The sequence below is a fragment of the Papilio polytes genome, unplaced genomic scaffold (genome assembly GCF_000836215.1).
Source record: "Papilio polytes unplaced genomic scaffold, Ppol_1.0 DF823692.1, whole genome shotgun sequence".
Taxonomy (NCBI): domain Eukaryota; kingdom Metazoa; phylum Arthropoda; class Insecta; order Lepidoptera; family Papilionidae; genus Papilio; species Papilio polytes.
The window spans coordinates 1215846-1226913 of record NW_013525512.1 but is presented as its reverse complement, the minus strand read 5'-3'; the positions used below and the strand labels follow the sequence as shown (position 1 = coordinate 1226913).

Here is an 11068-nt window from a genome sequence, read left to right as displayed (position 1 = left end):
TAATAATGCGTCGAAAGTAGGCAATGTTTATGTTTACAATACGTTAATGTCTAATTAATCGTTGCTCGTATCAATGTATAAATTGTTTGTATATTCTTTCCCAACTGATTACAGATTGAATATCATAATATCGTATCGTGATTCGTAACTTTTCATGCATAAAAACATACAATTAGGAGCTTTATTTTCATAGCCTTAAGCGTTATAACATTTTTAATAGATAAAAATATCAGAGACGTCAACGGCGAGACGAGCTGTCAAAATCGAACGCAATCGATTCAGTTTTTTTAGGCGAAGGTAAAAAAAAAGTAAAGCCGTGGATCGACATGTTAATTGCAAGTCAAATAAATTAACGCGTATATCGTTAGCTAATGAGCCTCTAACGGACAGACAGACGTGTTTAGTTCAATTTGTATATGTATAAGTCGTGTGATAAATATCATACACGAGAAACCTTTTTACTTTGACTTGTTACTGAAAATGTGTTGGCAGCTGTTATTGTTGCCTTGTACTCGTACAGATACGGCGTCTTAGTGCGAGGCGATATTTTAAAATTAAGCAACTAAAAGAGAAAGTAATATACACAAGTAGGGAAATAATTAATTTGTAGCCCAATAGTTTGGGAATAACCATAGTTGACTTCTAATGAAATGTAATCATTGAAATATTTCAGACTTAAAATTAAATTAAATATTACCATTCGGTAAATATAGAATACTAGCTTTTGCCTGCGACTCCGTACGCGTGGAATTAAAACAAATGAAAGGTGTAAGTAGCCTATGTGTTCTTCCTGACTAGCTCCTACGTCTATGTCAAATTTAATCGAGATCCGTTCAGCTGTTTAGGCTACAAACTCTAACAAACGTCCATCCATCCATCTAAACTTTCGCATTTATAATATTAGTTTATTTAAATATGATAAAATAACAAAACAAAAATAAAATGTGTGTGTTTTGTAGGCCTATTCCCTGCGCCCTGCGCCGCGCCGCCCCGCCTCAGCTGTCACTTCGCCTGCCTTGTTACTGTAGCAATGATTTTTTTGTATAATCTTTAAAACATTACAAATAGAACATGAAGATGTTTGTGTATTGATCGTTTGACAAGAAGTCATAATTGTTTAAGATCGAGTTGTATTCTACTGTGCTTGTAATTGTACCTTGTTGAAATACTGTACATTTGTCGATTTCAAACTTTACCTCCTGTAGACATCACTAGAAAAATCCTATTTATAGAATAGTGTTTAATTCCAAAAAAATACCATTAACAATTGTTAAATATTTTATTAAAGAAAGAGTGTATAAATTTAATAAACAATAGCAATTTTAACTATTATTATATTAATTATTGTTGGTCTAATGATGTTTAATTGGGTAAAGCACAAACATGAAAATGCGAGTCTCGCTCTCGCCCCTCCAGTGAGACATATTTAATATTATTATTTTCGTGTTGCACAATAAAAGTGATTAATCGGCGCCGGTCATCCATCATGGCGGCGACGCGCACGCACCTCGCGCTGCTGCGACCTGCGACCTGCGACCTGCCTGCAACCGACACAAACAAATATACAATACAGTTATTAATAACAATAAAACATAAAGGCAAAGAAACAATACAGAAATTAAATATATTTTTCAATGAAAAAGTATAATTAAACATTTATTTATTGAACAATTGATATTTTTTATTTCATACACTTCATTGCCCGATGTCCTTTATAATTAAACTAGCTGTTCCCGTATGACTTTATCCGCATAATACTATGAAAATTTTATTTTATTGTTTACATGTGTCAAATTATCAATTGCAAATGTCAAAATGACGATGGCACCACCATGGCAATCTTGCTTCCTTAATGTTGGCAGCAACTTATGGTCTCTTTCCCACATTAGGGTTTTTATTCAAAATATTTACCCCTAAGTTTAATGGCGTTAAAATATATAGCCTTAAACTTGATGTAAGTTTTGGGCTTTTGATTAAAAAAAGAACTATTCAAAAATATGCTGTAATTGCCGACATCTTTGGCAACAAAGAAGTGTGTTTACGCTTTATTATAATAGTGTAGACTCTTGGTTTACCAATCAGCTGATAGTTAACCATTAAGTTAACCATCTGTTTTATTAATAGTCCTAAAAGGTTTTCTCGTTATTACCTACTTTCGTACTAAGATGATACGAAATAGTTTCTGCTCGGTTTAAAAGCTCTATAAAATTTTTCCGCCGTTTCTAACATAATTGTTTACATATAAACATGTCATTACCTTTTCCTTTATTATGAATTTATTAAGAAGCTATACATTCTAAATGTATTCTCAAATTCAACATAAAACTGAAATACTCATGTGTTCTTAGTATAGTTTTGTCTGAGCCCTAAAGTTGTCTTTTTGTAATACAAACAAAGGTATAAAGACCAACTTTATAATATTTAGTTATTTGGCAGACAGGAATAAAGCGCCCTTGTTTACAGTTCAACCTCACTTTGTTCGGTGCGATAATATTTGTGGGGTTAAGAGGCCTACTCAGGATAAAGTCGCGGTGTGTTTCAGCGCGACTTGATATTATGGGACAGCCTACAATCCGGGCCGAGGGGAGAGAGGCGGGGGAAGGTTCACTAAGTTGTTTTCAGAACCAACACTCGCCACCTCGGGTTCTGCACCCCTGTCAGTTGTCGCCTGGTGCAAGTTACAAGCGGATTTGAAATATTTCTATGATCTATGAAACTCTTAAAACCGTTACTGGTGTATAGTGTAGGAACCAGGCGATCCGCCACAATAGTTATTTTGTAACTTTATAAATAAATCTTTTTAAATCTTAAATCTTAAAATCTCATTTCCTGATCTAGATAAACGGCACAGGTCCTGAAATATAGTAGTTAAATAAAGCTAGATATGTGCTTAAAGTATGTGTGATGGCACAACCTAGTTCCCTTTGCCGAAATATTTTCTACATTCAAATAAAAAATGTTTAACTAAGTAATTGATGTGAGTGTTGCTATTTGTTTTTACTTAGATATTATTATTGATTTACTACATAAAAGTAGGAAGTAATGAAACAAAGGATACCTCTCTAGTCTGTAACACAATAACTAACTATTTAACTACCGAAATTGATTCGCAGTGCACAATAACGCTGGATACTTATAACTTGTAGCATATAAAAAGCAGCCTTCAATTAAGCGATATTTGTGAAAGTGTACATAGAGTGCCGTGTTGCAGGGTTGGCGGGCTGCCGCGCTGCCGGGCGACAGATTCCCCGAGGCGGCCGTTCTCGCGGGAGCCCTCGCTTCCTCTTCCTGTTTGGACATCGGCTTTGTACTAATTACTTGTCGCTTATCGAACTCCATGTCGAATGAGGGCGAGTGTTTAATCGCAACTATTGCACTGAATCGAATTTCATTTATTGGGATTTGGTGCGAGAATTATTGATTATTGCATTTTTGGTTTGTTATATTTGTTAAATTCTTGTAACAAAGTCAAAGAGTTTCATGTTCAGACACCCATTAGCGTTATGTCCTTTACTATAAAGACAGATGGAAGAAGAAATTACAAAACGTAACTACAATGGAAATTTACATTAAAATTTTAAGTTGTAAAGTGTTTGTATAAATCTGTAACAAGCATTTTTAACGTACTTCCCAAAACAAGGAGGTTCTCAACTCGTTTGTATTTTTTAATTTATGAAAAGAGGTTGGTTCATATTATTCTCCGTGACAGGGATGATAATGAAACGATATTGCATTCGATTCGAAAAGTTTATTAAAATGGAAGTGAGTGAGATGGCGGAGACAGCTTGAAGCGGGGATGGTGGCGGGGGTGAGGTCCGAAAGCTGCCCCAGTGGCACAGAGCCCGGGGCGCATGGCGCGGGGCGTGTGGCAGCGCGGCGGGGAAGGGGCCCTACAACCGATTGCCGTTTTATTTGGCATGAAGCGACTTCACACACCCCATATCCCATTCGAAACTTTATGAACTTATTTCCATTATATGCTTTGCATAATTACTTGTGTAAAATTGTTGTATTAAAAATGGAAGAAGATGACAGTTAGATGTGATTTACCCGCAAGTTCAGTACCGGGAAGGCGCACAAAGTGCGTCCGCTGGGGCAATTCCACTGCCATTTCTACGAGTAATTTATAATTAATTACGAACAAACAGACAAGCTGCGAGCTACGTAGTACGAACAAATTAAACCTTTATCTATGATCTATCACAAAAACACTTTTCCACCGCAGCGTATATCTGAATTGGTGCATTAAGGAGCTATGCTTCATAATTCGCGGTATAAAATAGTTGTTTATTTAATTTATAGACGTAATAAAGTATTTCCACGGCTGAAATGACTAAAAGTGGTGTTTATGGCGCAATAATGCCATATTCGATGTAAAGAAGTGTGAACGATGTTGTTAAAATGTATTATTATGATAAGTTATGTAGATTCGGAGGCGTCGGGCGATTTATGGCTGAAACGGGGACGAAAAAGTAGCGAAGGCCGCCTCAGCCCGCAGCTGGGCTATCGAACTTGTTATGTTTATCGTCACTGCTAATAGTCCATTGTCACACATCTCTAGTGTCAAGTAATAAGGTGGACAGTGACCGGCATGTTTGTACAAACAGCTTTCGTTTTAATCACTTATGTTACAATTGCCAAAGCTTAGATGGCTGGATGAATAAATGTTTGTTAGAGTTGGTAGCCTAAATGGCTGAACGGATTTCGATGAAATTTGGTACAGATGCAAAGGATAGTCTGGACACTTTGCTTTCTTTTCTTCCACGCGGACGCGAGCCACGGGAAAAAGCTAGTATTTGATAAATAGTAAACGATTTTTTATTGTGACATGTGGTAAATACTATTCATAAACTTGTCTATTTGTAACCACAATAACTAATGGGTAGAAAGGATCTGTTTAATTATTCTTCATAATTATTTTTAATGTAACATTTTAAATATTGATTTCTACTATTTATCTAGTATGTAACTAAATGAATATGCTATTGTTATTTTAGTAATTAAAAGGAAGATGTTATAATTATATAATTTATCCATCGTAAACATTCCCTTAGTTTTTTCAAATATACATCTATTTAAGTATGTTTTCAACACCAACACCAGACGTGTCAATTGGTAGCGTGACTATCACGTTGCAGTCAATAACAATTGTCACAATGCTGTTTTTACAATTCATTTTAACGTATAAGGTAACTAGATTGGTTATTAACATTTTACATATAGGGGATATAACAAATTAGCTGCCGGCTTATTAAGTTATAATTGTAACGCAAAAGGAGCAGTGTGCATCTACTCTCGTCCCTGCACTCAGCCGCACTCACCCGCACATCGCACAGCGGCGCGCGACCTTTGCGCATAAAATTCCGCACTAAAATATGTTCAAGTTGCTTTAAGTAAAACCTTTACGGTTACAGCAACGTGTTCCCTATTTAAATAATTCGCACTTTACCGTCTAACACTATGTCAGAATTAATTGTAGTGGTTTTATCTAGATGGACTCCAAAGTAGTTTTTCTGTATAACAAGAAGGGCCTAAAAGCTTCCAAAAATATATGAATTGAACTGATTGCTTATTTGACAGTTTTAATGGCGTTTGGAGGAGCCTGACGAGTAACAGTGGATACCTTGACTAAAATAATAACAAATGTAACTGTGTCGGCTGGCGTGTCAACGTGAGTGGTGACAATTTTTGTCCAATCTCGTGTATTTCCGGCGCCGGGCGCGCTTCCGTCGCGGCGGAAACTAACCTCCAATGCTCGCGCCTCGCCACCCTCAGCCAGTTATATTGTAAACTGATATATTACTGATTTTAATGCATTGTGAATTCCACAGTAGAGTTTGTACAGTACTGTTCCCTTACACAGCCATAGTAAAACGGTGCAATTTAAAATACTTAAGTTTAATAAAGTTCATATTATTTGTCTGTGAGACACGTGCACAACTTGCCTCTTCCCAGATGAAATAAAGGTGGCGAGACTTCAGTGAGTACATCTCTGTAACCGCCGGCTGAGATCGGCTCCTTGACGATGACATCGGTCTTCAGCGGTTACATGAAATACTAACTTTATTAAAAGTAAAATATTATATTGTTAGTGCATCTTCATTATTTAAGTTTTCGAAATTAAGCATTATGAAGTATTCAATTTACCTTCCAGTTCTATAGTACCTACGCCAAAATAAAGTAAACAAAGCAATCTAATACTCAATACCAAAGTAATCAACATTTCAGTACAAATGAGGAGGTATCAGGTCCAGTACTCGGCGAACTCGAAAACAAAATTGAAACTTCATAACTGAATAACCATCAATTCTCGTCCAATACACCGGCAGCGAGGTTAGCAAATCGAATCAATACAACGTGAGATGTGCGAGCGGCGAGGGGCTCCCCGGGGACGTCGCGGGGACGTCGCGGGGACGTCGCGGGGACGTCGCGGGGACGCTGCGGGGACACCCCGGGGAGGCCGCGCCGCGCTCCGACCCCTGTTATTGTTTCAATCTCTCGCCGCAAAGTTTCGTTGCGGGCGCGAATTGAAAAACTTCCAACTTACCTGTTCTTGAAAATCGATTACCTTTTTGTTGGGCCGCCGATTCGCTGAAATCGAGTTTTTGCACAATTTTATATCGTCTTTTATTAATACAGTGTAGCTATTAGGCATTTATCGAGCCACAGTTTTGTCTTAGGAGAATCGAGTTTACGTCCATATGTTAAAGTTCTGCCTTTCAACTGCAGCACCGCGAGATAGCGAGGTAAAATTATTGATAAAAAAGGGCAATTCATATCAATTAAAAAAGGACAAGAGCCATTAAAAAAGACACATAAAGTCGGGCACCTTTCACGAGCACATTAGTAGAGGACGGGCGACAGCTCGAGGGAGACGAAGTCGGTTTACAGAACAAAAAGAGGCGAGCCATTATACGGAAGCACTCAGCGAGCCCCTCATTATATCGTTGAGCGCCCCGCGCGCGCCCACCCAGCACACCCCGCGCCCAGAGAGGTTTCGCGGCTAGGCGCTGCGTGCTCGAGACGTGGTCACGGAGAAAAAACTCTCCCACGCCATCTACTGGAATCAGGACAGGCGAAGATAAACATCATCATGCACGTATAATTTTCCAAATTGAAAAGCTTGTTAGCAACAAGATTTTACGAATTCAAAAACCACTTTTTTTTCAAGTGTATTCAAAAGAAAGTTGTTATATGCGTACACATGAATTATTACACCGTTAAATACTTCTATAACTCTGGATTAGTTCGCAATACTTCTAGGTGTTGCTGTGTTCTATTATAAATTGGTACTGGAGTAAGTTTTAGAAATCTCAAAAGGTTTTTTTGTTCTTTATCAACAAATCAGCATCGTCACACTCAGTCGTTAGACTTGGTTCATATTTCCGTGTAGAAAGCATCATTCTGCGATGCTATCAGCAACATGGACACGCGACGCGGCGTTCTAAATACACATAAATTAAATATTGATGTGCAAACAACTAAAAATTACAATCAAGGGGTGTGTAGTATCATTACTATTAAGAAAATCATAACTAACACGTTCCGACAATGTTTGTAGAAAAACAATATCGTGTGTTATTTAACCAGTTGGGGTTTAGTAATTGGCGTCTGGGCTGGGTCTATGGAGGTTAGGTTAAGTTATCAATTTTACATTTTTTGATTGTTTAAGGAGGAAAGAGGGCTCTAACCTCTGAACTAATTTTTACCTTACCTTAGTGGCGACTCATGGGGTATTATTATTCTATGAGTACGTGTTACCCTATGTGTCATAAATAGACAGACATTAAGAGACACGTTAGCACTAAGTAGAGGCCGACGTACGCAGAGACGGCGTCATAACAGGCTTTATCACTTTACTTATCGAGTTCCAGCCTCTCGTTAGCCTCCAGTTAGCCGCGAACTTAACTCGGCTTGCGCTAACGCTCACCTGCTGTATAACCAGCCGTCAATTACTTTAAAACAAACTGTTATATTACGTTGTAGCTCACATTTCAATCAATAGTTGAACTCACGTCTTTAATAATATTAATTATTTCACGAATTATTTAATTTTTGTCTGTAATGACAAAAATTAAATAATTCGTGAATTTTTGTCGTTTGATTTCGTTAATTTTTGTCTGTAATGACAAAAATTAACGGGCTTTATTGTTTATCCAAAATTTGTGTACAGTAAGTGATTCAATCGACTTTCAACAATATTACCAAAGATGTAAATTCACAAAACACTTAAATTTAGCAAAGATATTTACACTCCAACATTATCCAGTGACTCCGTAATTGACCAAATATTGAAAAAAAGCATACTTAATAACTAATTTCACAATTTATCGACATCTATCCACAAAGATTTTATGAACCATAAGCAAATAGCTTTGGAACGTGAGACAAAAACGAATAAAGCGACAACATCATGCACTATAAGACTAAGGCACATCACTTTTATCGACACAATAATTGTCGATATGTTATTTAATGGGGGGTGACTAGTGCAGCGCCTATCGCTAGTGTTGTGTGAAAGCGTGTTATTTCACAGGTAAGGTAGGCGCTTTAGATGTAATTGGAGTGTTTATCGGAAGTGCGCGGGTTATCGCGGACACATCACTAAATGATGACTTTCGGATTACATTTGCGTCGAAACATGACGCCCGCCGATAGCGCGATACACACGGCCCCTGCGACTGGCTAGCACTCTTCGACATAACACCAACCTTTTTTATATTGTTAAATGCATGCTACAAGCACGTCACTTTTACTGCCTTTGCTGTTGATTTTCCTAGATAGTACACTTAACTGCAATCACTGTGCCTGGGTCTCAATAAAGCAGAGTACGCTCCATTGATTGTTTGTGCCCAAGCAAGTCAACATCTCTTAACTAAATTTAATTTTCAGTAATAAAATTAGTCCAACAAGGAAGTTAATTACATGTATTGTGTTAAGAACGTGGAATTCACACTGTACCTATGTATTACAAGAATATTTACAGCGGCGCTGGCCTGCCACGGCGGCCGTGTGTGTCGCGCGGGGAGCGCGTGTTGTTCAGTACAAACCGAGCGCACATATCATTAATCACACAGTTTTTTTGTGTGTAAATGCGATTTTTATTGTTCGTGCGCGACTCGTGAGTCCATTTGTGTTAATGAGAGCCGCGGCCGCAAGGTGGCCTTTTGGATTAATTCAATGTCATTTCATAATAAAGTTTGTAATCAGTCTCCCTCGTGTTTTTTGCCGCTCGCCCCTTCACAAAAGGCACCAAGCTTTTTTGTGCCGAAGTGAAAAAGCGCGCGAAACCGTCGGCCTCTCGCGCCGCACCTCGCGTTGCTCTCTTTTAGGTTTAATCTCGGCTTTGAGTGGAGCTGAGGCGTCGCTGGCGCGGCTCAGGCAATGTCGATGTTCAATAGAGGATCTTCTCTCCCTTCAGTGATCTCGTATAAAATTTATTGACATTTTGCTGCTCGCATTCATCACCGTATATGCAATATGTTTAGAAAATGTTCTTCAATTACTACTTAGGTACTTTTCTATGACTGGCATGAACACTATCATGCGGTGTCAACATATTTCATCGCAATAACACATAAGACTTACATTTCAAGTCCTTGTTATAAAAGACGGCGATATCAATGTAATAATTGCTTACCTTTGAACTTGTTTTATATTTGTTATTATTAGGAAAATATTTCCTAACACTGGTATTCAACTTGCAAAGGTTATAATTATGCTCTGTCTGAAGCTGGAGCCAAAAAATAATTTAATTGATATTAGAATGACATTGTCTAAGTGTGTTTTTTATTTTATAATTACAGATATGACAAGTTGACGTGACATGACAGTTGTGCCGCGGCCCAGTGCGATGTGTGACAGGGCGCGTGACGCGGGCGCCGCTCCGGCCGCCGCGACATGTCAATTACGAGGCGCCTCACCGGATTCCCGAGAAGGATTAAGTAGGCTATTAAGCGAAAGATTGAAGCTGTCGAAATTCCGTGGTGCAGCGGTGCGGGGTGCGGGGTGCGGGGTGCGCGGGGCCTGTGTTGGCAGCATTAGCGAGCGGTAATGAGGCGGGCGGTCGCCGGGCCGGCGCCTCGCCTACAATTCTGCCGAATCATCGTCGCCGGCGCCGGCCCACTGCTCAACGCGCCGTAGACAAACTGAGCCTTGAAGCAGGTCCCCCCTCGCACCCCTCACTACTTCTACGTCTCAAAACTTCACAGGTTCTGAAACATTAAAATATTATTATCTTAAAATTCACCATCAAAATATAAACTCATTTTAAGATGAAATCCAAAATACATGTGTACCTACATACAACTTTGCAGCGATTTCCTTTGACCATCACTAGCGCGGTGGATTCCCGCCAAGTCTGACAGCGTTGTATTGTGGTTTCTTAGGTCAGATAACATCTGCGTGTATTCGCGTCTGTCTGTCTGTCCGTCCCGCTCGCCGGCTGACCGTCTTCACGCAGCGTGAAGCTATCGATTGATACCAATTGAGACGTTTGATTGAAATCTGTACCTGTATCAAACTGGATTACTTTATTTGTGTTCTGTCAGTGTGCGGGGGCGGGGGAGGGGGGGGGCATCAGACCTCTGTTATTAAGACGTCCGTTTGTCTCGAAATTAACGTATGCATTGCCTTGTATAAATAATAATTAAGTACTAATTATAGGTACTTCAACATTTTAATGTATTAAACTATGTTGGAAAAATAAATTGTGTTTTTATTGACGAGTTTGAATTTATGCATATAACGTTCATCACAAAAACGAGATTCTTGGCAGTGATGTGTTAAGCAAGTCATAGCGGCGCGCAGGATTCCTAAAGCTTACAGTTACTTAGCAGAGAAAGCTGTGATTATTGTCTTTAATTACATCTCTTGAATAATTTCTTTCTCCCTTTCTGTATTCGTATAAACTATCAATGTAATAAAATTATCTTTTATAATATACATGTTCAACATATAGCAGTATATTAAGTACAGCTTAGTATATAGTGACGTCATACAGATCCGCCTGTGACACCGAACTGTCGAGCGGCCGGGAGATTGTGAATGTCGGCAAATACAGATCGAA

The 11068-nt window shown here is 38.8% G+C and overlaps 1 long non-coding RNA gene across 1 annotated transcript; it reads right to left on the bottom strand.

Annotated features, from left to right (window-relative positions):
- Positions 1-1322: 1322 nt before the first annotated feature.
- Positions 1323-10543, bottom strand: LOC106103979. Its single transcript, XR_001225647.1, has 3 exons — positions 10303-10543; positions 9641-10214; positions 1323-1541 (listed from the first exon to the last, which is right to left on the bottom strand). It is a non-coding gene; the product is annotated as an uncharacterized LOC106103979 (long non-coding RNA).
- Positions 10544-11068: the final 525 nt, after the last annotated feature.